Source organism: Euprymna scolopes, chromosome 8, assembly GCF_053919585.1.
Source record: "Euprymna scolopes isolate OS-2025 chromosome 8, ASM5391958v1, whole genome shotgun sequence".
Lineage (NCBI taxonomy): Eukaryota > Metazoa > Mollusca > Cephalopoda > Sepiida > Sepiolidae > Euprymna > Euprymna scolopes.
The window spans coordinates 16,911,968-16,930,514 of NC_136489.1; positions in this window are offsets into that span (position 1 = coordinate 16,911,968).

Sequence of the window (18,547 nt, forward strand, 5' to 3'; positions counted from 1 at the left end):
GGACAACGTTTAAACAGTACTGTAAGTATGGCCGCTAGTTCTGGTTGAAGGTTTTTGAGTACTTTAATTGGAATACCGTCAGTGCCGGTTGCTTTACTGGAATCAATGTTTTTGATTAGCTTGGCAACATCACGTATAGATATTTGTATATGACATAGCGTGTTTTCCTGCTGAACACTGAATGGTTAAAATCGGTAATTAAATCACATGATCCCACGCATAAATTTTATAGCAAACCTCACTCTCCCCAAGTGTTTACTTCTACTTGTGCAGCTTCCATTGCGCAAAGACAGCATGCGTACCGCAGATTTAATCGACATAAGTCCAGTAAAACAGACAGAAGTATATAGAAGTAGCTGTAAGAAAGAAAGAGCGACAGATAAGAGAGAATTTAGTGAAACCAACAGAAAACGCATCGAAGCACAGAAATTAGGGACCCGTAACTTCTGGAAAACGTACAACAGTGTAGTAGATAACGGGCAATCTACAATGGGCAATCCCCCACTATCAAACAATCATGAGGTTGTTTGCTCAGCAACCGAGAAGGCTAACATGCTCGCCAGTCAGTTTGCTTCCAATTCCACATTGGACCCTGCTAACCACTCCCTCTCTGACTTTCCTTTGCGGACATACGGCACACTAGACGATCTGAAATCACCCCTTCTCAGGCGCATGCTATCATAAAAAAATCTTGGCATTTCAAAAGAATGTTTAGCTGATCTCATCTAGAATGTGCTATTAAAAATTGCTTCGCCGAAGTAGCTCCAATTCTCTCCACACTTTACAATAAACGCCTTAATGAATCCTGCTTTCCTGCCTTTTGAAAAACTGCTTCTGTGGTACCAGTTTTCAAGAATTCTAGCGAAAGAACTGACCCAGTAAATTATCGCCCCATTAGCCTCCTCCCACTCTTCGCCAAAATATTTGAGTGCATAATTAGCCAAGCTCTAGTCCATTACCTTACAAATGCTAAACTTCTGACCGACCAGCAATATGGATTTAGGCAAGCCCGTTCAACAGCCGACATCCTAACTGTAATCTCCGAACGTACATACCATGCACTAGACAAACCAGGGGATGGTAGAGCGGTAGCTCTGGATATATCTAAGCCAGGGTATGGCATACAGGTCTTCTTAGGAAAATCAGATTATACGGTATCAAAGGACGAATACTTAACATAATTAAATCCTTCTTATATAAGATAAAAATCCAGGTTGTCCTAGACGGCCGTACATCTAAGCAATATGATATAAATTCGGGAGTGCCTCAAGGGTCTATCCTTGGATCCATATTATTCCTAATATTCATAAATAGACCTCCCTGAAAAAATTGTCTGTGAGATGGGTATATATGCTGATGACACCACGCTCTATAACAGAAATGACAGGAAAACAAATGAACACATATCTAAAGAAATGGCAGAAACACTAGAGGATGACCTCCGATCTGTAGTAGAATCGGGACATAAACTGACGGTCACATTCAATACTGCCAAGACAAAACGTGTTTCCTTCAATAATTACAAAATAAACTTCTCTACCACCAATAGCAATGCACAAGACTTTATTTTAAAGTACATCTTTTAAAATCAACGGTTTACGTTCACAGGAAACATGAGTTGGAACAATTACATTGAGAGCATTGCCAGGACCGCTGTTAAGAAGGTAGGTTCTTTCTACCGTGCTAGAAAACTACTAACGCCTGAAATTATCCTGTACCTCTATAAAGCCACCATTCGCCCATGTATGGAGTATTGTTGTCATATTTGGGCAGAGGCATCTGCTACTAGTCTCTAGCTCTAGACAAGTTCAAAATAAAATCGCCAACCTGTTAGGTACTGGACTGTCATCTAAGCTCCAGTCTCTGTCGCATCTACCAAATGCAGCATCCCTCTGCCTGTTCTACAAGTACTTTAACGGTAAATGCTCCGACGAACTGCAAGCACTTGTACCTCTTCGACGTAAATTCCCCCGACAAACCCGACAAGATGCTAAATCCTACCCCTTCACAGTAGAGATCTCTTAATATAGGAAAGCCTTCTAAACCAGTAGTTTCTTCACCAGAACCGCTAGACTTTGGAATATTCTTCCGGGTCCCTGCTTCCCTAACTGTACTGACATGAAGAAGTGAAAGTGTAACGTAACCGATATCTTGCTGCCCAACTCCCTACTTATATTGTACTACTGTAACATATGTCCCTGATAGTAGCCCCCTACATCAAAGTGGCAATGTGCCTTGTTTGATGTGAAAATATATATATATATATATATATATATATATATAAATATATATATATGTATATATATATATATATATATGATGTGATGTATGGAAATAGTATTCATACAAATCTATATATCTATAAAAGTGAAAATGTATGTCTGCCTGTGCGTCTGTGTACATTTTCTTACTAAATAACTCTCTCAATTTTCGGTCTACAGACTCGAAATTTGGCATAAGGAGTGTTGAGATTTGGGAAAAATCTTTTTAATCCGTTTTCGGACAGAGATTTTGCTCTTAAGGGATCAAATTTCAACAATTGAAACTTTGAGAACTCTACCAAACTCCTCCACCAATTTCGGCTCTTAACACTTGAAATTTTAGATATAGGTTACTTGCGCAGGCTCTAACTTAATAATTCTATTTCAGCCCAAAACAATAAATGCAAAGTGATGAAAATTGGGTTCAAAGTTAAAAGAAAATTGACGCCTGCGGTCTCTACCAACTATCTTTATGCTAATTAAGGAATACTAATAAATAGAAAGGCATTACCGTACATCTTCACACATTTTAATATATACATAGGCTCGTAAACTTATGAACAAAGCCTGGCTGAACTGCTAGTAAAAATAAAAAGGAACAAATCATGTGTTCATCAACGTTTCCTCTTTATTTCGAGATTTCTCTGGATTAATAAGATAAGGAAAACAAACACACCAGTACAAATATTTAGAAAACTTTTCCTGTGCAAAATGTGACGCTGATCTATTTCAAAAACGGAAAAGGCGTTGAAAATTCGAAAAAGGAGGGGAGTTTGTGTTGTTAAAGAGAGGGAGATTTTTTAATAACGTCATATAGTCGTTAATATGTGTTTAAAAGATATTAACGCAGTTTATATTATTTATGGAAAAATATGTCCGTTAAAATTATAGGTGCGTAACAGAAATGAAACCAATGGGTTATTGTTATGTAATTTATTGAGATTATAGGTATTAATAATGATAGGGAATTTTTATATAGTGTTAGAGGGCTTACCTGTGTCTTCAATAAAATGATGTTCTACTAATAAAAGTTTACTTATTAATGGTGCTACATCATAGAAACCTGCACGTTGTTTAATTGTGCTTGAATTTGCGTTGATTCAAGAAGTCTCTGGTGCGGTTTTGTTGAAATAAATTTAACTATTTTTCCTTGTTAAAAGTCAAAAGTGTGAATATGTTGCAATGAATAAGGGAATAATTGCTATTTTTTATATCTCTGTTATGTTCATTGAGCCTTTTTTCTAACTTACGCTGGATTTCACCAACATATTTATTATGACAATTTCGTGTAATATGTATATGCCTGCATTGGAGACTGTTTTGTTTCAGAGATGTTTTGTTGTTTTTAATATTTGTCTTATAGTTTGTGATGTGGTTTGTATGATTGGAATTCTTAGTTTGTTTAGTGTGTTGCAAATTATTGTGTTATTGGTGTGTGTAGGTAAAATAAGGTGTATGTTTATGAAAGAAAGGTCTGGTGTATATCATTTTTTATTATTTATCCTGGAAAATAATTGTGTAGCTTTTCGTTTAGCATTGAATATGAACTATGTGGTATATTGCAGAGTTTTCAAAATGTGTGTGAGGCATTTGAATTCTTCGTCCAGAAGTTCTGGACTGCAAATTCTGAAAGAGCGTAAGAAGAAACTAATTATCATACTTGTTTTTTATTTTGCTATTATGGTATCAGTGGAAATGTATGTAATCATTTTTGTGTGTAATTTCGCGGTGAGATTTGAGGGATAGTTTATTGTTACATGATAAGGGCTGTCCCCTTTTCATGTAAGTATAAAAATAGAGAGATTAGTTAAAATGAAAATAAGAGAAAGCAGAAATCGAACCTTGGACATAAGTTTTAAAGAACAATAGGTTTAAATGGAATGTCCAGTAAATTGTTAATTCGGATGAAATAAATAATAAATAAACTATTCAATTGTTAAAATAATGTGGATAAGAAAATATTGGTTAAATAAATTAGATATGTAGGTTGAATTCCTTTGTAAAAACATCAAAGAAAAAATAGGTTATTGGGAAATCATAATGTCGGAAAAACGTGCAAAGTCGCGCATGTTGAAACACGTGAATTGTGATCACGTGGCCGGGATGCATGGATTTCTCAATATAGGAAGTGAGAGTTAGTTAGTTGGTCAGAGAGACAGTCAGTGAGAAACTCAGAGAGTGTTTGGGAATTCGAACGTCTAGGAAGCGAGACGATCACTTTGAAACTAAAATGTGAAGCTTTGAATTCTTGATGATGGAAACCACGGCCGGTCGTGAAGAAATAAATTCATCATGTGTTTTGTGATAAAGCTCATCTTTGAGTTTGTGATTCTTACAAAAAGGTAAAGTGAAAATTGTATTATATAACTGTGTTATAAAATGTCATTACATACACGTCTCGACATCTCATGTTTATACAATGTCTGAACAGTGAACACTATCTCATCATTCTAAGAGCTTTCTTCTTCTACATGTCTAAGTAATGAACATTTAATATATAAGAATCTCTCATAACATGAACAATCTCTCTAAGACTAATAAGACCTAAAGACTGTCTCTTCATCCCTCCTAAGACTCTTACACTTCTCACAAAGAACAAAATAATAATAATAACAAAATAATAATAATAATAATAATAATAATAATAATAACAATCTCTCTAAGTCTCTCTCTACAACATCAATCTCTCTGAGACTTTCAACATCCCTCTTAATAAAAGCCTCTCTTACTACAACATCTCTCTCTCTAAGATAAAACAAACACTCTTTTAATAAGACTCTTTAGTCATAACATGAATAACTATATAACATTATTATTGGATTTTATATGTATGTCTGGTAAAAGTAATAAGTGATTGTTTTATGTTTCATAAGTGAACTTTATGGAGGGTTCGACTGATTCTAATTGGTCTTTAATGTTATCTATGTGCGTGTTTTCAGGAAGAAAAATTAAAATGTCGTCAATGTATCTAAAATATTCTGTGTTTGGAGGTAATCTAAATTCGAAACGACCAGATTATAGGAATTCTAAAACAAGGCAGCATAATACTCCACTGCGAGGGTTACCCATAGGAAGACCGGAATTTGCCTTGTAGAAATTGTTATTGAACTGAAAATAAGCCATGTACATTATAAGTCTAATAAATTATATAAAAGTGTCGGGAGGAACAGGTAATTAATATTTGATATTTTTAGGTATTTATGGAGTAAATTTAAGCATGTTTTAATCGGGACATTAGTATATAACGATGTTATATTTGAGTTGTGTATATTTTTGTTATGTATATTAATGTGTTTTATTTTGTTGGGTAAATCTCTGGAGTTCTTTATGTGGGAGGTGCTGATAGTGCCCATTAATGGAGTCATGATGTTGGATATGGCACGTGCAATTTTGTGGGTTGCACTACTGACGGCATATATGCGACGCAAAGGGATATCCGGTATATATATGTATGTATCTATATATATGTATATATATGAGTGTATATATATGTATATATATATATATATTTACTGTTTTTTGTGGAAATAATTCCAACAAAGTGCTCGATTACAAAGAAAAACTTTTTCGATATGAGAGCAGCTAATGTTTATTTATTTAATATTACAATGTTTTTATGAACATTTGTACTATTAAATAAATAAATAAATATATATATACATATATATATATATACATATATATATATATATATTTAATAGTACAAACGTTCAGAAAAACATTGTACTATTAAATAAATAAACATTAAGCTCTTAAACGGCCGGGTAGCTGAAACAATAATGCAACTTAACAGAAAGATACGGTAATAAAAAATAAAACGCATATTAGCTCTACAACAGTATTGAGCACTTTCTTCAGGTTTTTATTAATTACCATTTCTACTATATATATATATATATATATATATATATATATATATATATAGTTCTTATTAACTTCAGAGCACATAATTAAGCGATAAATAGAAATAAATAAAGAGCCGTCACAATCAGCAGCCTTTAAGACATGCTATGTCATTCTTGTGCAGTATATCAACAAAACACTTCTGAACCGAATAGTCAAACTATTATTAAAAGTTTTTTTTTTTAATTCCAGCATGCTACGCGGCCACATTTCACACGTTCCCTTGCCTATTACATTCAAAATCTGATCACTCTAACAATCAACTTTAGTTTAAGCGTATTATCGGGGGTGCGATCACTTAAGGCCAATATCCAACTAGCTATGTTCTGTTCTTAATCAGAAAACGTTTGATGATTATGCGTGTTTGTATTAGTTATTTTTATTTCGTTTAATTATAAACGTTTCTGAACATTTTTGTTAAAATCTGGCCATGGTGTATGACGCTTTCAAGATATGGCGACCTTAGAAATTGTCGAGTTTATCTTGTACAAACATCGTATTTGATCAAATATACAGCACATGTCTGTTCGCATGCACGCAGACATTAACTGTAGCGATAGTCGTATGTATGCTTTTAACTATAAAAAAATATTTGCTTTAGTTTTTTCAGTAAAATAACATTATTGTTGTGTAATCCTTATTTTTTTCAGACTGATCTTAAAAAAGTTTTTTTTTTGGGGGGGGGGTAAAAAACGTACAAAGAAATAAGACGAGAAAAGGAAAACTATAATTATTATGTAATCCGGGGTATTTTTTTCTTATGGTATTGCCGGCTTTTTTTTTTCCTAGGCTGAAAACATAACCACAAAAAAAATGTCCGTCCTATACAGATATATTTTAGAGAAGGATGGCTCTGAGCCCCCTATGTCGTCTGCGCGTGCACACACCCAATGAAATAGTGATCTCCAACCTCTTCGTGTGTCACACAGTTCAAATGAATGAATACAAAATGGTGACAGCATCTTGCAATAAAAGCACACAATACATGCGCCACGGGTTCGTGTTTTATGTATTGTGCTTGCAAACAGGTGAAATATTATGAACTGAAGACACAAAATTATAAGTAAAATAAGATGGTATAATGGAGAGAGCTGAGTGAACATTTGTGAAGGGGTTTATAGGAAGGGCCATTGTTGCTATATTATTTCATCTATTTTACGGATCATATTTTTTAAAAAACTTTTTATGAATTAACATAAAGAACTATTACAAACTGCTTATAACCTCAGAACATATACATACATACACAACTTAACGAAATACAGAATGCCTAATAGACAAGAAACAGCTTGAATTTTACTATTTTAATTTAGGTTTATAGGAGGCAACTAAATGCAAGGTATAACGTGAAAACACAACTGGACAAAACTTAAGATATAATGGTGGTACATGCAATGCAGTTTCGCATTTATTATTCAATACATGCACGTATATATATATATATATATATATATATATATATGCACTTATATATATTTTAGTAATTTTATAATCTTTAACATGTAATATATTCTTACCGGCTTAAGGGGTTGCATATACGTGTTGCTATATGTCGGAAAATACTCCCTTTTTCATGCAACATATATATATATATATATATATATATATATATATATATACATATATATATGTGTGTGTATGTGTGTATAGAAAAAATATATATATGAATTATATATATATATGTGTGTGTGTGTGTGTGTGTGTTCTTTGAAGGCCCTTTCGATTATAATTGATCTGATCAGACAACAATTTATTTTTTTTTTAATTTTAAGGAATTTTCAAAATAATCACACGTTTGACTTTAAACAAGCAAAAATAGTTAAACTAATTCGAAATAAACCTCGCCTTAGACTTCTTGAATCAGCGCTTACCGAAAATTCAAGCGATATTAAACAGCGTGGATGTTTCTTTAATATAGCGCCAATAATTATTAAACGTTTATTAAAATAACATAATTTCATTGTAGACACACCATAGAAACACCCCCTGTAATAATTAATAGATATAATCAAAATCATTAAATTACATAACAAAAACACACTCATTTCTTTTCTGTTACACACTTATATTTGAATTGTAACAGAAATATTCTTTTCAAAAAGAATATAAACTGCGCTAATATTCTTTTAAAAACATATTAACGATTATATGATGTTTTTAGAAATCTCTTTCTTTATCCCCCCCTTCCTTTTTTGAATTTCATACGTCTTTTTCGTTACTGAAATAGAAAAGCCTCGCATTTTGCACATAAAACTTTTCAAATATTTGTACTGGTGTTTTTGTTTTCTTCATCTCATTCATCCGGATGAAGTCTCGAAATAAAGACGAAACGTTGCTGAACATATCACTCGGTTTGTTCCTTTTTATTTCTCTATATACATATATATATATGTATGTATGCATACATACATATATATGTGTATATATATATGTGTGTGTGTGTGTGTGTGTGTGTGTGTGTGTGTCGAGCGTTAATTTATTACTAAGACCCTTTGAAATAATGGTTAGCCCTTAGATATTGTAATATGGCTTCACGATATCACATTCCTTAATTGCGGTAAGACAGACAACTGTCACATACACACACGTGTGCGCACGCCGAATAGAAACAGCTAAGCGAACCGCTACTGGGAGGTCAAGGAAAGTGGACGCTTACCGATAGACGCTTAAAAATAGTAAATATAATAAACACGAAGTAACATAAAATATAGCATAAGATAGTCCAACGAATACTTATGAGAATGTAACGCAGACAATTCTGTGGAGGTGAATTGCCGTATACTAGTTGTTTCCAGACACGTTCACTTTTATAAATATACTAGCATTTCGGCCCGGCGTTGCCTGGGTGTTGGGAGTTGTATGCTGAGCAAAAATAAAAAAGGTCAATTTTTTAAATTTGAACCCTATTATAACCCCTTAACATTTATTGTTTTGGGATCAAATCAAGTTATTAAGTTAGATTCATGTCCAAAGAACCAATATCTAAAATGTCAAGTGTTGAAAGCCAAAATTGGCGGAGGAGTTTGGTAGAGTTATCAAAGTTAAAATCGTTGAACTTTGATCCCTTCTGGCCGAAATCCGATCACATAGATTTTCTAAAATCTCAGTAACCTGAATATCAAATTTCGAGTCTGTAGATTAAAAATTGACAGAGTTATTGCGTAGGGAAATGTACACCGACAAACAGACATGCAGACTGACACAGATACACTGACAAGTTCACTTTTATAGATATATAGACTAGCATGGGTGCCCGGCGTTGACCGGGGGTTTGGAGGTGTATGCTGAGCACAAAATAAAAAAAGGTATTTCTTTTAAATTTGTCCACGATGGTGACCCCTTTACATTTATTGTTCTGGGCTCAAATAAAGTTATAAAGTTAGATCCATGTCCAAGGAACCTATATCTAAAATGTCAAGTTTTTATACCCAAAATTGTCGGAGGAGATTTGTAGAGTTCTCAAAGGTAAAATAGTTGAACTTTGACCTCTTAACAGCCAAATTTCTGGCCGAAAACCAATCACATACATTTTCCTAAATCTCAGTACCCTGAATATCAAATTTTAAGTCTGTAGACTAAAAAATGACAGCGTTATTGCGTTGGGAATGTACACAGACAGACACACAGACACGTTCACTTTTATAGATATATAGATAGATAGATTAACAGATTAAACAAAAATATATACGTATACATAAATATATATGGAAAAAAAATTTGTTTACTGTAAAGATTTTTCGCAAATATTATGCAGGTATAAATCATGTAGAATATCTGCATGAATATAATTACACGTAATAGTTAACTATAGCTGATCATCCCATGAGAAAACCGAAAAAACTAAGAGGGAATGAATTAAAATGAATGTTTAAAAGAATATGCAAATTAGCTAGATCTTTTGCTAGTGAATGCATTTCCACAACCCATATATAAGAAAACTGTATTTTCTTTTTAAATAAATAGAAAAGAGGGTTTTTAATATGAATATCAATACACACAAAAGAAAAACGAATTTATAGGAGTATAGATAGATAGATTGACTAGCATTTCAGCCCAGCGTTGTCCGGGTGTTTTGATGTGTATGTTGAGAAAAAAAAGCGGTAGTAGGTATGCAGGCTCGAACCCGTACCGCGAAGGAGGAAAAGAACGGGGCGGGGGAACCCTGATGTCTTTACGCTTACGACTATCGCCAAACCGTAAGTGACATGTTTAAATTGAAGCTAGACAATCGAAAAGATAGATATCTTTTCAATAATATCGTCGAAAACAGCGACCCCTCCCTGTAGAAAAGTTTCTAGTGTAATGTGAAGATATTCGTGTTTTTAGACAATCTTTCGATATTTTTCGTATGAAATGTCGAACTTTAAAACGATACTTATCTTGTGAAAATGCGTCACCTCTATCGAAAGTTTAAGGCAAACATGCAAACAGACATACATACATATATTTGTATATTGGTAATTAAAACTTTTCGACCCAAACCGATGAAAAAGCTTGCCCTATCTCTGAATACTCTTTATGTAAAATTTCAAATGTTTAAACCTGAAATTTTCTGAGTAATTTGGTAGAGACCGCAGAGGTCAATTTTTTTCTAACTTTGACCCCTATTATTACCCCTTTAAAATTTATTGTTTTGGGCTCAAATAAAGTTATTAACCTATATCCATGTCCAAGTAACACATATCTAAAATTTGAAGTGTTTAGACCCAAAATTGTCGGAGGAGTTTGGTAGAGTTCTCAAAAGTCAAATGGTTGAACTTTGACACCTTAACAGCCAAATTTCTGACCGAAAACGGACCACGAAGATTTTCCCAAATGTCAGTAGCCTGTATATCAAATTTCGAGTCTGTCGGCTAAAAAATGACAAAGTTATTTTGTAGGGAAATTATACACATAGACAGACACAGATACACAGACACGTTCACGTTTATAGATATACTAGCATGGGTTCCTGGCGTTTCCCGGGTGTTTGGAGATGTATGTTAAGCAAAAAAAAAGCGGTCATTTTTGTAAGTTTGACCCCTAATATGACCCCTAAAAATTTATTGTTTTGAGCTCAAATCAAGTTAATAAAGTTTATAGATATATAGACTAGCATCGGACGGTGAGTGACCTTGGTATGGTACGGGTGTGTGACAGACCAAACTGGCGACTGCTCGACTCTCAAATGGTGTCTAGCGACTGATCGTAGAATCGATCTGCGGCTTTTCTAAAGATAAGGGTGGATGAGATTCGACGAATCTTGGGTTCTCATCCAACCAATCCTTTTTATTATATCATACACTTATTCGTATTGATTGGCTAATTGGCGGTGATTCCCCCGGCACAAACTCAAATTTCCCAATATCTGTTTTCCCATGCAGCCCAAATCACGACCTTGACCTTGTCATTTCGAAGACAAACCGTTGCTCGATAACAAGTAGCAATTCTCTTCACAAAACAATATCACTATCAATGTTTCCGAAATTGTTTCTTTTTCCTTAATGCATTTAGCGAAAGCAATGACACCTTTTTAATCCAGCAAGGCCATCTGCTGGTACCCCGGGATCACATAAATAAAAGCTCAAATTCAGCTCTCATTCGCCCTTTACTGGGAGAATATTCGACCATCATAGATGGTTGAGTCACACGAGAGACAATATTTTTCTTACTCATATATATATATATATATATATATATATATATATATATATATATATATATATATATATATATATATATAGCTGGTAAGCTCCATATTGCATGGGATTAAATGACGATCAATCAGTGGTTTACACTCCAATATATTTATTGTAATCGAAATCGGTGAAATCGCCCTCTTTTCAATCAAGTAAATGGAAACCTATTGCGTTGATCCGGGAAGAAGCTTCAGACCCCCCACCGCCGCACAATGACTTAGTTTACAATACATCGTTATGTACATTGCACTATGGAAAACCTACTGTCAATGTTGTAAAATGATTCTTATGTATAACTTGAATTAAAGTTTAAAATTGAAAAGTCAACTATCATGCTTCAATTGTTCTCTAAATAGAACTTTTATTGGCAATGCGCTACTGTTATACCAAAAAATAAGCTGTTGATTTTTATGCCTGACCTTTCTGTTGGCGATGTGATAATAGATTCAATTTAATTTTTGAATGAAAAATTCAAGTATTATGGTCACTTGTGCTTTAAACAGAATCATTCATTTCGACGCGCCCTGCCATATCACACAAGTTACTCTTTATTTTATATGTAAGGTCTTTCTGCTTGGTTGGTTATAAAACTACTCAATTACACTTGCAGTGTTAAGCTGTATAAAGTGTTAACTTCGGTCAACATCGTTTCCATCAACTTTTTCAATCATTGATTATCGATATTATCGAAGATACTCTGAAAAAAAAAACGATCAGGGAGCTGTCGGATATATAAAGTGTATTTCCGTGAGATATAAGAAGAATCAGCACAGCGATTTCGGAGTCTATAAGGGACGAAATTACGGACACACAGACAAAGTTCGTTTCATATAATAACCAGCTGGTAGACTTGATGTTGCCCTGGATTGAATGATGATCAACGAATATTTCAAACTCCTATTTTTTCATTGTCATCGAAAACCGTGAAATCGCCCGGGAAGAAGGTTCACATGACTCCATGCAGTAACTTAGTCAAAAATATACGTTATTCTACATTGCAGTGTAGAGAACTTACTGTTTCTTTTATAAAATTATTTTGTATAAACTTTTTTCCAGTTAATGAAAAAAAATACCATTAAGAAATTTACATGCGCAGCGCAGTTTGAACCTACAGATAACGTCATGCAAAAAATAAATAAATAAATAATAATAATAATAATAATAATAATAATAGTAATAATAATAATAATAAATAATAATAATAATAATAATAATAATAATAATAATAATAATAATAATAATAATAATAATAATAATACGTAAATTTTCAAGTCTTAAAAAATTCTTTTCAGTTAATGAAAAAAAAACCCAAAGAAATTCACGTGTTGATTTTGAACTTACAGACCATGCAAAGAAAAAAAAAACATGTTATCAACTTTCCCACAGTAGAATTTAAACGCCCTGTTGTTCCTTCATTATTGCAAAGCGACGACATAGAAGCAATGGCTTTACCGATGATGGATAAATTAAAATAACGGTTTTGATTATCGATTAGCGGTAATTATCGGGGGTATTGTGAAGTAAAACTTAGCAAATATCACCCCCAGTATTATACACTAAAGTTCTGTAAATTTTAAAGAAAATATTTTCAGCCATTTCGGAGTCTATAAGGAACGAACTCACACACATGTATAAAGTGAGTTTTATATAATTGTGTATATATATATATATATATATATATATATATATATACATATATATATATATATATATACGTTTATATGTTCCGAATATAACAGCAAAAGCATGAACGAATAAGTATAAATTGGTATAATAAAATAGCAGGGCTTGTTACCAGGCGTTGCCCGATGGAAGCCTGTCCCCTTCGCAAAAAAAGTAGAAAATGTATGGGGCGATAGCATGCAGGTAATGTTTGGATTTAAAAAACGGCAATTAAAGGAATGCATAAACCTGTATGATTGAATAACAGTACGAAAACTGGTCCATTGGAATAATAATAGAAAGTAAAAATTTTAGAGGTTAGTGATTCTCACTGTATATGCGTTGTTTAGAGTGATCGAAATCAGTGGTAGCAGTCCTAGCTGTTTCCGTTTTTTGTTCAAGTCTTTCTCTTCTTTTCAACTCTTCCAGCAAAAAAATTAAAGTAAATTCCATTTTTATATCCTCTTTTTCTAACGTGTAAAACAAAACAATTACGACTAGTTAACTTCTTTGAGTATTGTTATGTTAAGAACGGGGTTTGGAATAGACATCCAAAACTACTTATGTTAAGACCGGCTTTCGGAATAGACACCACCAACGTCCCTTTCTTAGGAACAGTGTTCAGAATAGACGCCATCACATCCACATGTATAGAATAGATTTCGGAGTAAACAACAGTTTTTTTTTTTTGGGGGGGGGTGAGTGGGGGAAATAATTCTCCCAAATTTAACTATTGTCAGCAAATGCTAAAAAAAAATTGTGGGATAGCACTGTGGGTAGGAAATATGTTTGTTTATCTCGCATGCGTACACACCTGGCAGCCAGTAAATTACAGTGCACAATACCGGTCTTCATATCTCTATAAGTATTTGTCTCCGCAAAATCAGAATGAGCATAGTCGAAACCTATAAAAATAGTCATTCTAAAAGAAATTGTAAAGGTTGGCTTAATGTACAAATTTTCTCCCCTCACACAAAAATACTTAACGCGAATTAGACCGGAAAAGAAATTTAATTAAAATACTCCACCGAATTAAATTGCCTATATAATGGAATTTACGACAAAACTGTAGTGCAGTACAAAATCGGTAAGTGTGTCTAAAACCAGACTCTAACTTGCAAACACGCGTACAAATCTGTCAATTTAGGTATGGAAGCAAAACATGGAAAATATCTAAACAGGTAATCTTGCGGAATTTGAACCGGATTTTCAGTATATTCCGTCAATCATGAAATAGGTGTGACTAGAAATTATCTGATTAAACCGATCGCAGCAACCAACTCAGACAAACTTAAAACAAGCAAACCGGAAAAAATAGAAATGCACTAATAAAAACATACGTGATGGAATATAAATTCTTTTTTTTATTTTTTTTCGAAATTATTTTTTAAATTATTTATCAACAGTTTTTTAAAGCAATAATGAACGTTTTATTTTAACCGTAAATTGTAGAATGTAAGTTCAGTTTTTTCCAAGATTTTTTCATTGTTTTTATTTTTTCTCCTTCAAATAAGCTTTTTGTTTTTTTAGAAAAGCTAGAAAGTTCGTTTACAGCAGTCGTAAATAATTAGGTGAGCGAGTGAGAGAAAGAGAGCGATAGAGAAAATATTTGTCTTTGAAGCGCGAAAGAGAGAGAGAGAGAGAGAGAGTTGGAAAGAATGTATACAGCGAGAAAATGCAGTCGATCACACAGGTTTAAATAAAGTATATATAAATAAATTACCTATACAAAAAACGTAACTAAGTTTGTAAAAAAATATAATTAATTCCTAAAACAAAGGAGAAAATCGGGCGAGCGAGCAATTTACTCATAGAGCAAACGTAGGGATTATTACAGCAGCACGTTTGAATGATAAATTACCGTCCGTTTAGCATGCTAATGCGGTTATTCCGGAATATAATAGTGACCAGCAATCATCCAATCAGAAACAGCGGAATTAATGTGAGGGGCTTCAATATTTTTTGTAACAGAAAAGACAAACATTATGTTATATCAATGAGTTTATGATGCATTTACGAGGGGGTTAAATCCCATATCTGTCCTAAGGGCAGAATACCTCTTGGTGAGGACTGATAACAGTAGGAGTACTTTTTATTTAGAGGGAAAAATAGAGACTAATCACTCTAAAGGTTGTTGCGATTGTGTTGATGTTGCTCCTATCATGCATCATTTAAGATTCTAAATGTGTCTAAAATTGTGTTCTAGAGTTACAAAACATAGTGACTAATAGTTTGCACATAAATAAATGTGTATGTGACATCTGTTGTTGCTAACCTACGTTACTCCTGTCCAGAGAGGAATTTCTAAGATCAAAAAATTATATAGGGTTTACTTCCTAGGTTAAAAGGTCAGAAAATAGTTGAAAGATACATAAAAATTATCATTTTTATTTTTACTCCAAATACTTATTAATACTATTTGATAAAACTAAACGTGTGCATTTGTTTAATAACACTCTCTCTCTCCCCCTCTCTCTCTCTTTTCTTTCTCAAGGTGTGTTAAAAAGCCATCATATATCTCCGTATATATATATATATATATATATATATATATATATATATATATATATATATATATATATATATATAACTTGGTGAGTTAAAGGAAGAGAGTAAATTCAACTTTTTAAGAGGAAACGCGAGATAATAGAAAGCTCAATAAATTGCTATGGACCTTATATAGGGTCAATAAAAGTAGAAATTGAAGTTATTAAAACTATATATTGATATATATATATATATATATATATATATATATGTATATATATATGTATATATATGTATATATATAGAATGATTCATTTATTTAGTAAGGCTATACATACATTGAGGGGGAGGGTAAAAGAGACTGTTTATACCATGGTTACCTAGTATCTTCTCTACTCTTCTAATGAAACGCATTGGAACTCGAAATACCATGGTATAAATAGTCCCCTTTTTCCTTCAACAAATGGATATATATATATATATATATATATATATATATATATATATATATATATATATATATACGAGCTGAGTGTCCTAATTTTGCCTGGGATTGAATAGTTATTAACTAATTGATTCCTGGAAAATCTAGCTCTCTAAAGAGGGAACTTTTTTATTACGACAAAAATTTAAATGGCATCATTCTCTTGATTAAGCTCAAAATTAACATAGTGATGTCTAGCTAAAGGTCCTGTTCACTGACTTTGGGCAAAACAGATACATTTTTTTGACCACAGTTCCCGATGACTGCATAGCGAAGGCCCACAGCCCACTCGGGAACGCTGATCATGCAGTGATAATGGTTGAAATCGCCCTAAACTCTAGTCCCAAAACTGAAGAGCCAGTGCTCAAAACAACGAGATATTATAATAAGGCTGACTGGGAAGCCATCAGGGAACTAATTAGAGATGCTCCATGGAAAAATATTTTCTCTCTCCCTGCTGAACAGTGTGCAAACGAGACCACTGACTGGTTCAAAACTGCAATCGAAGCGCATGTTCCCATGCGGAAATTTTATAGTAAGCCCCACTCTCCCCAATGGTTTACGTCGACTTGTGCAACTGCCATTACTCAAAAGCAGCATGCATACCGTAGGTTTAACCGACATAAGTCCAGTTCAAACAGACTGAAGTATATAGAAGCTAGAAATAACGTTAAAAAAGAAATAGCGACAGCTAAGAGAGAATTTACGGAAACCACTAAAAAGCGCATCGAAGCACAAAAACTAGGAACTCGAGACTTCTGGAAAATCTACAACAGTGTAGTAAATAATGGGCAATCAACAATTCCCCCACTAACCAACAATCACGAGGTTGTCTCCTCAGCAACCGACAAGGCTAACATGCTTGCCAGTCGGTTTGCCTCAAACTCCACACTGGACCCTTCCAACCACCCCCTACCTGACTTTCCTATGCGGACAGACGCCACACTAGACGATCTGAAAACCACCCCTGCTCAGGTGCATGCTATCATAAAAAGCCTTGACACCTCAAAAGCATGTGGACCCGATCTTATCCCAGCTGTGCTATTAAAAAAGTGCTCAGCCGAAGTAGCTCCAGTTCTCTCCAAACTCTACAACAAATGTCTTAATGAAGCTTGCTTTCCGGGCTGTTGGAAAACTGCTTCTGTTGTACCAGTATTCAAGAATTCTGGCGAAAGGACAGACCCATCAAATTATCGCCCCATTAGCCTCCTCCAACTTTTCGCCAAAATATTTGAGACCATAATTAACCATGCTCTAGTCCATCATCTTACAGATGCTAAACTACTGACTGACAAACAATATGGATTTAGACAAGCCCGTTCCACAGCAGACATCCTCACCGTGATCTCTGAACGTATATACCAATCACTGGACAAAGCGGGGGAAGGCAGAGCGGTAGCTCTAGATATATCTAAGGCTTTTGACAGGGTATGGCATGAGGGTCTCCTCAGGAAGATTAGATCTTACGGTATCACTGGTAGAATACTTAACATAATTAAATCCTTCTTAGATAAGAGAAAAATCCAGGTAGTCCTCGACGGTCGCACATCTAAACAATATGATATAAATGCGGGAGTGCCCCAGGGTTCTATCCTTGGACCTCTATTGTTCCTGATATTCATAAATGACCTCCCCGACAACATTGCCTCTGAGATGGGTATATATGCTGATGACACTACACTCTATGGCAGACACGACAGGAAGACGAATGAACACATTTCTAAAGAAATGGCAGAAACACTAGAGGAAGACCTCCAATCTGTAGTGGAATGGGGACAAAAGTGGTTGGTCGCGTTCAATGCTGCCAAGACTAAACTAGTTTCCTTCAATAATTACAAGAAACCCTCTCTACCACCAATAGCAATGGCCAACGACCCTTTATCTGAGAGTCCATCTTTCAAACTCCTTGGCCTAACGTTCACAGGAAACATGAGTTGGAACAATTACATTGAAGGCATTGGCAGGGCCGCTGCAAGAAAGGTAGGCTCTCTCTACCGTGCTAGAAAACTACTAACACCCGAAAGTATCCTGTACCTCTATAAGGCCACCATTCGCCCATGTATGGAGTATTG